Source organism: Pseudophryne corroboree, chromosome 9, assembly GCF_028390025.1.
Source record: "Pseudophryne corroboree isolate aPseCor3 chromosome 9, aPseCor3.hap2, whole genome shotgun sequence".
NCBI lineage: Eukaryota > Metazoa > Chordata > Amphibia > Anura > Myobatrachidae > Pseudophryne > Pseudophryne corroboree.
Genome location: NC_086452.1, coordinates 121,235,104 through 121,247,301, shown reverse-complemented (window position 1 = coordinate 121,247,301; position 12,198 = coordinate 121,235,104). Strand labels below are relative to the sequence as shown.

General features: G+C 46.9%; 1 protein-coding gene and 1 pseudogene across 2 annotated transcripts in view; both read left to right on the top strand.

The window, feature by feature from the left end:
- Positions 1 to 12,198, top strand: part of TDRD5 (tudor domain containing 5) — a 602,913-nt gene that overhangs the window by 290,785 nt on the left and 299,930 nt on the right. The gene's annotated exons all lie outside the window — the stretch shown is intronic.
- On the top strand, positions 2,671 to 2,790 carry LOC134962294 (5S ribosomal RNA; annotated as a pseudogene).

Sequence of the window (12,198 nt, the reverse complement as noted above, 5' to 3'; positions counted from 1 at the left end):
CCATGAGTTGGCGCAGATCCAAAAACCTCAAAGACAGACTTGTAAGCAGTCACTTTCAAAAATTCCCTACTAAAAGACCAATAGCCACTGGAACATACCCCTGTGGCAAATGCAAAGCCTGCAAATATATAGATTCAACAAAGGAAATAGAAGATAAATTCGGAAAGATGATACAAATAAAAGACTACATGAACTGCCAAACGGAAGGAGTTATTTATTGCTTGAAATGTAGCTGTAACCAAAAATACATTGGCATGACAACTCGCCCGCTCAAACAGCGAGTCCTAGAACATGTAGGATCTATACGTAATGCCATCACGGACAAGGCTAAGATGAAGCAACTAACTTCAGTTGCTCGCCATTTTTACACCCATCATGAGAATAGATGGGAGGAGCACAAAGTCTTTGGTTTGGAGAAAATTAAACTCTGAATACGAGGAGGTAATCTAACCGATAACTTACTGAAAAGAGAGAGCGAATGGATCTTTAAGATGGGATCCTTATACCCAACAGGTATGAATGAAAACATAAACTACGGGGTTTATCTAAATTAATGTCCTCATTTCATAACACTTGCTATCCACCTTCAGTTTCTCCCTTTAGCCATGGTTAACTCACATAAAATATTTTTACAACACCTCTTTTTAAAACATCCCACTTCCTAATAACAGACTATTAATCACGCTCTTGTCACACTTATCTACTCTCACATAGCACAATTTCATCACAGGCTAGTAACAGCATATCACTCACATTCCCACCACTTCTATTCAACAGCACATCTTCATCATAGGTTCTCTTCACATTATTCCTGTCCTCTCCATTATCATCACAAATAAGTACAATTAATTCACCATTTTTCCCTCACTTCCTTATTAAATATTTCATTCCCCCGCAATTTTCACCAATCAATAATAAAAATTAATATAAAAGTCATCATGAATCACATCACTTATTACTTATTAATCAATTAAGGCACTGCTATAAATTAATTAATAACATATCACTACTTGCACATCAACAATATGTTTTTCACCTTATTAAACATGCCTTGGCATATTATTTATACTACAAATCCACTACAAACTAACACAAGCCGTGGTAACTACTTTTATTATTATTGTGAAACCTGGGAGACCAATATAACCCACAAGATTGGTGGACTATTATGTTCATCAAACAAATCATCCAATCAGCTAAGAGCCCCGATCTACATAAACTGGAACCTTCAGTGATCACATTACGTCCTGTGACCAAGCTTAATTTGCGAAACGTACGTCAGGATCAAGCAATCACGTGATGCGCACACGTGATCGCGCCAGCCGGAGCGCTTAGACCATCACCAGGTAACGGCCCTCAGTGAGACCACGGACACACGCTGCTGCAGCTTCCGGAGTGTCTCCGCGGCAACGTCTACAACCCACCGCTATTACAGACACACGCCGCTGCAGTCCTCGGAGCCCTTACACGGCCTAAAATGGAATGGACAGCGTACAGACCAGCACTGGTATCGTATATACCCCACACCAATGTGCAATCTAACTATTTTAAAGTGAAAATTTGCAAGGCTGCAACTGACTGACTGAATAATCTGCAAATACCTCTTATAGAACTCTGAACATCAGAGATACCCTATAGCAGTTCAGTCCTCAAGTGCAATCTAAAGAAATAATTGTTCATTATAGCTGGTATCTGTTTGATATCTACTCAAAATTGTCTGCCACTCTGCCTTAATCAGGCACTTAAGTTAATTGGTACGGCCGTACAGGTGATTTTTTCTAAGCACAAACATAACATTTATTAATTAATGATGTAATGTGGCATTTATGAATTTTTCCACATATACAATTTTTCTAATAACTTATTTATAATTTTTCTGTGAACTTCTATGTCACATGCGGTATAATTAAGGGAGTGTATTTATAACTATCTCTTTGTGACCATTGTGTCATATGTTGATCAATCAACTGGTGGTTGTTAACCATGTCACATGTGGAATAATTAAGGGATTATATCTATAATTATCTGTTTGTGACCATTGTGTCATATGCTGATTAATCAGCTGGTGATCGTTAAGGATTTTGTGGCCGCCGTGTCACATACCTTTCCACAATTTAAGTATCTCTTTGTGACCACTGTGTCGTGACTGCCGGGTCACAAACCGAATTATCAATTGATGAATACTTGTGACAATCAGGTCACATGTGGTATAATTAAGGGATTGTATTTATAATTATCTCTTTGTGACCATTGTGTCATGTGCTGATCAATCAGCTGGTGATTGTTAAGGTTCTGTGACCACTCTGTCACATACCTTTCCGTAATTTAAGTATCTCTTTATGACAACTGTGTCATGACCGCCATGTCATATATTGACTTATCAGTTAATGAATATTTGTGATAATATGCATTTATTTACTCCCATGTGACCGCCGTGTCACATATTTTGCTTATATGTGGTATATTTGAATTTTTCCCTCATATATTTAAGTGACTATATACATACAACTAACCCCAGTGATCACTGTATCTTATGCTGATTTATCAGCTGTTTGCATGTAATCCTTTTCAGTTTGTAACTCAATTGTTACGAATTATATACATTTTCCACTCCTTACATATAGTAGTCACTTGGCATATATTTGGAGTGACCAAAGAAAGGAGTCCAATAATTGCGGTCATACTCCACTGGAGATGCCCAATCTCTTCTGAACTTGGAAGCTAAGCAGTGAAAGGCCGGGTCAGTACGAGGAAGGGAGACCTCCTTTGAACACCCTGGTACTGCAATAAATTGGCTCTTGGACACAGTGGCACTTAGTTGTATGTCATCCAATATTGGGATTCGTGTGACCAATGATTTTATTCTCTGCATCTACTAAAATCCGTAATGGATATTAATCGCAGAATGAATGATGGTCACTTACTTCATGAGATATATCACATAGAATTATGGTGACAAAAGTATCACAGAAATTTGCTCCTGGCGATTTGCTAATCGTGAGTATTGGAGATCACGAATAATTTATTAATATTCTCGCTAAGCTACTATTAATTTCATAGGTAGTCACTCCCTGAATTTGATTTTTGTTAACTATCATTGTTTCTATTTAACAATTCATAAATTACACTAATAACCTCTGAATTGGAGTGCTCCCACAAAAGAGTCTTTTCCAAAACTCTCCTTTTGGCTTTCTTTGTAGGTTAAACATAGAGACAAAAACATAGTATCAGAGCATAAATACGATACACAATATGGGATCATAGCATAATAGTCTTCACTCTAGGATTTTTTTAGGGCAGGGTGCTGATCACGGGGAGGGCACATTTTTCATTCGTGAGGGCACATTTTTAAGTTAGAAGGGCAAAATTAGGTACATACTATAATGCTTGGTGCTCCCATTCCTATAGGTGAAAGCATGGACAGTGCGCGCCGGAGGCGTGCAGCAAAAATGTAGGGGAGTTGTTTCGTGGGGAAGGGGCGTGACCACATAATAGTACCAAATCACATTATACCACACAATAGTGCTGCTTATACACATTGCACCAGGTAGAACCTCCTATACACACTGCGCCAGGTGTATACATATTTCGCCAGATAGAGCACGTTCTACACATTGCACCAGGTAGAACCTCCTATACACACTGCGCCAGGTAGAGCACGTTATACATATTGCGCCAGGTAGAGCACGTTATACACATTGCACCAGGTAGAACCTCCTATACACACTGCGCCAGGTAGAGCACGCTATACATATTGCGCCAGATAGAGCACGTTATACACATTGCACCAGGTAGAACCTCCTATACACACTGCGCCAGGTAGAGCACGTTATACATATTGCGCCAGGCAGAGCACTGAGGCACACTGCACCAGGGAGAGAACACTGAGGCACACTGCACCATGGAGAGAACACTGAGGCACACTGCACCAGGGAGATAACACTGAGGCACACTGCACCAGGGAGAGAACACTGAGGCACACTGCACCAGGGAGAGAACACTGAGGCACACTGCACCAGGGAGAGAACACTGAGGCACACTGCACCAGGGAGAGAACACTGAGGCACACTGCACCAGGGAGAGAACACTGAGGCACACTGCACCAGGGAGACAACACTGAGGCACACTGCACCATGGAGACAACACTGAGGCACACTGCACCAGGGAGAGAACACTGAGGCACCCTGCACCAGGGAGAGAACACTGAGGCACCCTGCACCAGGGAGAGAACACTGAGGCACACTGCACCAGGGAGAGAACACTGAGGCACACTGCACCAGGGAGAGAACACTAGGAGGAAGGGGAGGACGGGCACAGGGCAGATGCAGAGTGGCACTCACCGTTGCGGAGGAGAGCGCTGTGCCGGGTCAGCGGGGCCGGTCTCTTGATGCTGACGGCGGAGCCCAGGTCAGCGCGCAGCGCCATGGTGAGGGGGAATCAAACCATGCCGGAGGACTGGCGGGAGACACCGCAGGCTCTGATTGGCTGCTCCTCCCCACTGCACGCATACCCTGTCTCCGCCTTCAGCTGAGAGCTATCAGCGCGGCGGGGGGGAGATGTGACAGCGCGGCGGGGGGGAGAAGTGACAGCGCGGCGGGGGGGAAAGAGCAGTCCTTAGCAGGGCGGGCACAAACGGGCAGGGCGGCATTCTGTCACTCAAAAAAGGGGCAGGGCGCAGCGCCCTGCGAAAGAAGCTTAGAGTGTACACTACATAAGTACCAAAGATTAATAACACCACAGACTGAGTAGGGCAAATAACAGGCACAAGGCTAGGGTACCATTCTAAAGCTAGCAGGAGCATGTAGTGATGAGTTGTATGTGGGAATTCATTCTGCACACCATAATCCTGTATACAATATATGTACAAGCAAACAGGGTCTGAGTCACTGAAAGGGAGAAGGAGACAAGGGAGCGGAGTACTGGTGACATGGAGTGTGTTATGGAGGACAAGAGAGAAAAAGGGTACTGCCATGCTTACATATTGAGGGAAGTAATGAACAGTTGGTGGGTGAACTGGGAAAGATACTGTATATGGTGGAGGGTTTGAGGAGGAAGCATTGAGTTATGAGAAGGGCACATTTACTTTAATAAAAATTTACAGTTTTAGGGCGCATGTAAATCTGTGGAGGATTGTAGACAAATTATTGGTATGCCACCAGGGATTTGGAGAGACTAAAAATACATAAAGTATTCATAATTACTGGCCAGGAGATCTTCCATTCATCACAGTGTCTAACTCAGATGCAGATGTATGCTCTTATAAAACCTGATTTTGTGAAAATATTGGCTCACTTAATCTAGTCAAATAGTTCAGCAATGATCGACAAGGCATGTTAACAGTAATAGAGTTGAAGGCATGGTAATCTATTTAGGGGGTATCCAATTACCCGCGATGAAACATCAGGGGCCAAATGTAATAGAGTGAGAGTTTCAGAAAATGAGAGATTTGGTAAGGTTTTTCAGTTTTCTCTTACGTCCTAGAGGATGCTGGGGACTCCAAAAGGACCATGGGGTATAGACGGGATCCGCAGGAGACATGAGCACACTAAAAGACTTTTGACTGGGTGTGAACTGGCTCCTCCCTCTATGCCTCTCCTCCAGACCTCAGTTATAGGAACTGTGCCCAGTGAGACGGACATTTTGAGGAAAAGGATTTTCGTTAAGTAAGGGTGAGATACATACCAGCTCACATCACAACATACCGTACAACTGGATTACCAAGAAAACCAGATAACAGTATGAACGAAAAAACACAGCAACAAGCTGAACATGACCAATACACAACCTTCGTGTAACCGAAACCAACAAGTAACCATACAACTGCAAGTAACAGTACGCACTGGGATGGGCGCCCAGCATCCTCTACGGGCTAGGAGAAAAGGATTTACCGGTAGGTATTAAAATCCTATTTTCTCTTACGTCCTAGAGGATGCTGGGGACTCTCCCCCCATGGTCTATACCAAAGCTCCAGACCGGGCGGGAGAGTGCGGACGACTCTGCAGCACCGATTGAGCAAACATGAGGTCCTCATCAGCCAGGGTATCAAACTTGTAGAATTTAGCAAAAGTGTTTGAACCCGACCACGTAGCTGCTCGGCAAAGCTGAAGTGCCGAGACCCCTCGGGCAGCCACCCAAGATGAGCCCACCTTTCTGGTAGAATGGGCCTTCACTGACTTCGACAACGGCAATCCAGCCGTAGAATGAGCATGCTGAATCGTATTACAAATCCAGCGGGCAATAGTCTGCTTGGAAGCGGGATTTCCAATCTTGTTGGAAGCATAGAGGACAAACAGAGCCTCTGTTTTCCTCACAAGAGCCGTTCTGATGACATAAATCTTCAACGCTCTTACCACATCGAGAGATTTTGGTACCGCCACGGCATCCGTAACCACCGGTACCACAATAGGTTGATTTATATGAAACGAAGAAACCACCTTTGGCAGAAATTGTTGACGAGACCTCAATTTCGCTCTATCCACATGGAAAATCAAATATGGGCTCTTGTGAGACAAAGCTGCCAATTCTGACACCCGTCTGGCGGACGCCAAGGCCAAAAGCATGACCACTTTCCAAGTGAGAAATTTCAACTCAACCTTTCGCAAAGGTTCAAACCAGTGAGACATAAGAAATTGTAACACCACGTCAAGATCCCATGGTGCCACGGGTGGCACAAACGGAGGATGGATATGCAGCACTCTCTTCACGAAAGTCTGAACTTCAGGAAGGGCGGACAATTCTTTTTGTAAGAAAATAGATAAAGCCGAAATCTGCACTTTGATGGAACCTAAGTTTAGGCCTGTATCCACACCTGCCTGCAAAAAATGGAGGAAACGACCCAGCTGAAACTCCTCCGCAGGAGCTTTCCTGGCTTCACACCACGACACATATTTTCTCCAAATACGGTGATAATGCTTCGCCGTGACCTCCTTTCTAGCCTTAAGGAGAGTGGGGATGACTTCCCCGGGAATACCCTTTCGAGCTAGGATTTGGCGTTCAACCTCCACGCTGTCAAACGCAGCCGCGGTAAGTCCTGAAAAACGCATGGCCCTTGTAGTAACAGGTCCTTTCTGAGAGGAAGCGGCCAAGGATCTTCTATGAGCAATTCCTGAAGATCCGGATAACAGGCCCTCCGTGGCCAATCTGGAACGACGAGTACTGCCGGAACTCTTGTTCGTCTTATGATCCTCAACACTTTCGGAATGAGAGGAAGTGGAGGGAACACGTATACCGACTGAAACACCCACGGAGTTACCAGGGCGTCCACTGCACTGGCTTGGGGTTTCCTTGATCTGGAACAGTACCTTGGACGCTTCTTGTTGAGGCGAGACGCCATCATGTCTATTTGAGGAATTCCCCAACGCCTTGTCACTTCTGCAAAAACCTCTTGATGAAGAGCCCACTCTCCTGGATGGAAATAGTGTCTGCTGAGGAAGTCTGCTTCCCAGTTGTCCATGCCCGGAAGGAAGACTGCCTCCGCCATCGCCGCTCTGCTCCTTGTTCCGCCCTGGCGGTTTACGTACGCTACCGCTGTTACGTTGTCGGACTTAATCAGGGCAGGTAGACCTCGAGAAGGTGTTCCGCTTGCAGAAGGCCGTTGTAAATGGCTCTTAACACGAGAACGTTTACGTGGAGACAAGTTTCCTGGCTTGACCATTTTCCCTGGAAACTTCTTCGTAGCATGACTGCTCCCCAGCCTCAGAGACTTGCATCCGTGGTCAGCAGGACCCAATCCTGGATTCCGAACCTGCGTCGCTCTAGAAGGTGAGAACTTTGCAGCCACCACAGGAGAGAAATTCTGGTCCTGGAAGATAGACTTATTTTCCGGTGCAAGTGCAGGTGAGACCCGGACCATTTGTTCAGCAGGTCCCACTGAAACACCCGGGCATGAAACCTGCAAAACGGAATGGCTTCGTAAGCCGCAACCATCTTCCCTAGCACTCGAGTGCATTGATGAATCGACACTCCGCTGGAAGAACCAGTCTTTGCCGTTCCGTGTCCATGATCATGCCCAAAAACGGCTGCCGAGTTGTCGGAATCAACTGAGATTTTGGCAAATTTAGAATCCAACCATGATGTTACAGAACCGTCAGGGAGAGTTCCACATTTCTTAGCAACTGTTCCTTCGATCTCGCCTTTATCAGGAGATCGTCCAAGTACGGGATAATTGTGACACCTTGCTTGCGTAGGAGCACCATCATTTTCGCCATCACTTTGGTGAAGACCCTCTGGGCCGTGGAAAGCCCAAACGGCAACGTCTGAAACTGGTAATGACAATCCTGCACCGCAAATCTCAGGAACGCCTGATGTGGAGGATATATCGGGACATGTAAGTAGGCATCTTTTATGTCGACTGACGCCATAAAATCCCCCCCTTCTAGACTGGAGATCACTGCCCGAAGAGATTCCATTTTGAACTTGAAAGTTTTCAAATACAGATTGAGGGATTTAGGTTCAGGATCGGTCTGACCGAGCCATCCGGCTTTGGTATGACAAAGAGGCTTGAATAAAACCCTTCTCCCCGTTGGGACGGGGGTACCGGGACAGTGACACACTGTTGACATAGCTTTTGTATTGCCGCACTCACTACTTCCCTTTCTGGGATAGAAACTGGCAAGGCTGAGTTGAAAAATCGGTGGGGGGGCAGCTCCTGAAACTCCAGTTTGTATCCTTGGGACACTATGTCTTAACACCCAAGGATCTAGGCCCGAGTGAACCCAGACCTGACTGAAGAGTCTGAGACGCGCCCCCACCGGCACGGACTTCCGTAAGGGAGCCCCAGCGTCATGCGGTGGACTTGCCAAAGGCCGGGGAGGACTTTTGGTCCTGGGAGCCTGACGTAGCAGGCGCCCTTTTACCCCTTCCTCTACCTTTTGAAGCAAGGAAGGACGAGCTTCTTCCTTTTTTGTATCTATTAGGCCGAAAGGACTGCATCTGATAATGGGGTGCCTTTTTCTGTTGTGCTGGGACATAAGGAAGAAAAGATGACTTACCCGATGTAGCGGTAGACACCAGGTCAGCGAGGCCGTCACCAAACAAGACACCTCCTTTATAAGGGAGAGCTTCCATAGCTTTCTTGGAGTCGGCATCAGCATTCCATTGATGAATCCACAGCGCTCTCCTGGCCGAGACTGCCATGTCATTGGCCCTTGATCCCAAGAGGCCAGTATCCCTCGCCGCATCCTTTAGGTAAGCAGCAGCGTCCCTGATATAACCGAGAGTCAAAAGAATGTTATCCCTATCCATGGTATCCATATCAGATGCCAAATTATCAGCCCACTTAGCAATAGTACTACTCACCTAAACCGACGCCACGGCAGGTCTGAGGAGTGCACCCGTATTGACATAAATTGCTTTTAATGTCGTTTCCTGCTTACGATCCGCAGGATCCTTGAGGGCAGCAGTGTCGGGAGACGGAAGTGCCACCTTCTTGGACAGCCGGGAGAGGGCCTTGTCCACATTGGGAGATGACTCCCACTTTTCCCTGTCGTCAGAGGGGAAGGATATGCCATAAAAATTCTCTTGGGAATCTGCCACCTTTTGTCAGGCGATTCCCAAGCTTTTTCACAAAGAGCATTCAATTCATGAGAGGGGGGAAACGTCACATCAGGCTTTTTCCCTTTAAATAAACAAACCCTTGTATCTGGAACAGGAGGCACCTCAGGAACATGTAAAACATCTTTAATTGCCACAATCATGTACTGAATACTCTTCACCACTCTTGGATGTAAACTGGCCTCACTAAAGTCGACACTGGAATCAGAGTCCGTGTCGGTATCAGAATCCGCCATCTAGGTAAATGAACGCTTTTGTGACCCCGAGGGTGCCTGTACCTGGGATAAGGCTTCCTCCATAGATTTTCTCCACGTTTGCGAAGCAGGGAGCCTGTAGCCAGCAGGTCTCCCCGAAAATAAAAAAACTAACAAAGTCTTTTCAGAGAAACTCAGGAGAGCTCCCCTAGTGTGTGTCCAGTCTCTCTGGGCACAGAATCTAACTAACTGAGGTCTGGAGGAGGGGCATAGAGGGAGGAGCCAGGGAGTAGACAGTTTGTAAGTGGTGCCTGCAGTGCAGGTCAACTAACAGGGGGGTTGCGCTAGGCATCCCTGAAAAGAGCTTTTTTAGAAGACTTCAAGGGCCGCTGCACTTTGTGTCATCCTGACATGCTGTGCTGCCACTCCATCACCTCCCTTAGCGGCGCTGCATACTCATGTGGCCTGGTTCCTGGGTACTTGCAGCGGAGACGTACCGGTTTTTAGGCACACTGCTGCTGCAGCTCTCCTGGATCGCGTGGCTGCACATCATGGAGGAGGTAAGAGGGTCCCCCAGGTGGGATCCGCCGGTAAATCGCGGTCTAAGGAGACGGACTGCGACGCTGGCGTGTTCACTGTGGCCATGCAGGGACCTCACTATATCCATCAGGGCATAGGAGCACAAGTCGTATACCGACATATCCATTTTAATAAGGCTCCATAGTACCAGGTGGTGAGGACAAGCATAGGGGATAAGGCGCTTGACCTGTAGCCCCTCCCCCAGCTCCAGGCTCCATCTACTGCTGGTGTTCCCGCTCTGGAGCTGCCTGACAATCTTCCGTCCAACACCTTCAGAAACCTGCTGCCGCGGGTTTTCAGGAACAGAAGCCTGCTTCAGGTACGCCAAAGTCCTCAGCATGACGGTGGACCGCGCGGCCCGGAGGTAGGGCTGGTGGGGGCGAGAGTCAGTCACGTCTGGGTGTCGTCCGGACTGGATCCCTGGGTACAAGATTCTTGTACTGGAATTTCAGGATCTCCCTCCTCACCGGCTCTTCAAATCAGGCTTGCTAGCTTTGCTGGCACACAGGGCTACCCTACAGGGAGCCATCCTGAAGTTGGTGGAGGCACAGGTTATTGTACCAGTTCCTCCCCAGATGCAAAACAAAGGTTTCTATTCAAACCTTTTCGTGGTACCGAATCCGGATAGTTCGGTCAGGCCCATTCTGAACTTAAAATCACTAAACCCCTTTCTGAGGGCGTTCAAGTTCAAAATGGAGTCTCTAAGGGCGGTGATATCAGGTCTGGAGGAAGGGAAATTTCTGGTATCCCTGGATATCAAGGATGCGTACCTCCACATTACGATTTGGCAGCCGCATCAAGCTTATCTCCGATTCGCACTGTTGGACTGTCATTTTCAATTCCAGGCCCTGCCATTCGGCCTTTCCACAGCACCGAGGGTATTCACCAAGGTGATGGCGAAAATAATGGTTCTCCTCCGCAGACAAGAGGTGAACATAATTCCATATCTGGACGATCTGCTGATAAAGGCATCGTCCAAGCAAAAGCTGTTACAGTCTATAGCTCTCACGACCCAACTTCTCAAGGAACATGGGGGGTCATTCCGAGTTGTTCGTTCGTTATATTTTTCTCGCAACGGAGCGATTAGTCGCTAATGCGCATGCGCAATGTCCGCAGTGCGACTGCGCCAAGTAAATTTGCTATGCAGTTAGGTATTTTACTCACGGCATTACGAGGTTTTTTTCTTCGTTCTGGTGATCGTAATGTGATTGACAGGAAGTGGGTGTTTCTGGGCGGAAACTGGCCGTTTTATGGGTGTGTGCGAAAAACGCTAACGTTTCTGGGAAAAACGCGGGAGTGGCTGGAGAAACGGAGGAGTGTCTGGGCGAACGCTGGGTGTGTTTGTGACGTCAAACCAGGAACGAAACTGACTGAACTGATCGCAGTTGCCGAGTAAGTGTGGAGCTACTCAGAAACTGCTAAGAAGTGTCTATTCGCAATTTTGCTAATCTTTCGTTCGCAATTTTGATAAGCTAAGATTCACTCCCTGTAGGCGGCGGCTTAGCGTGTGCAAAGCTGCTAAAAGCAGCTTGCGAGCGAACAACTCGGAATGAGGGCCATGGTTGGATCCTGAATCTTCCAAAATCACATTTGGAACCAACTGGGATGTTATCATTTCTGGGAATGATCCTCGACACGGAAATGCAGAGGGTGTTTCTTCCTAAGGAAAAAGCGTTGGTGATACAGCCAATGGTCCGGGATGTCCTGAAGCCAGCCCGGGTGTCAGTTCATCAGTGCATTAGCCTTCTGGGAAAGATGGTGGCTTCTTACGAGGCTCTGCTGTACGGGAGATTTCATGCTCGGTCCTTCCAACTGGATCTCCTGGACAAATGGTCGGGATCTCATCTGCACATGCACCAGACAATATGTATGT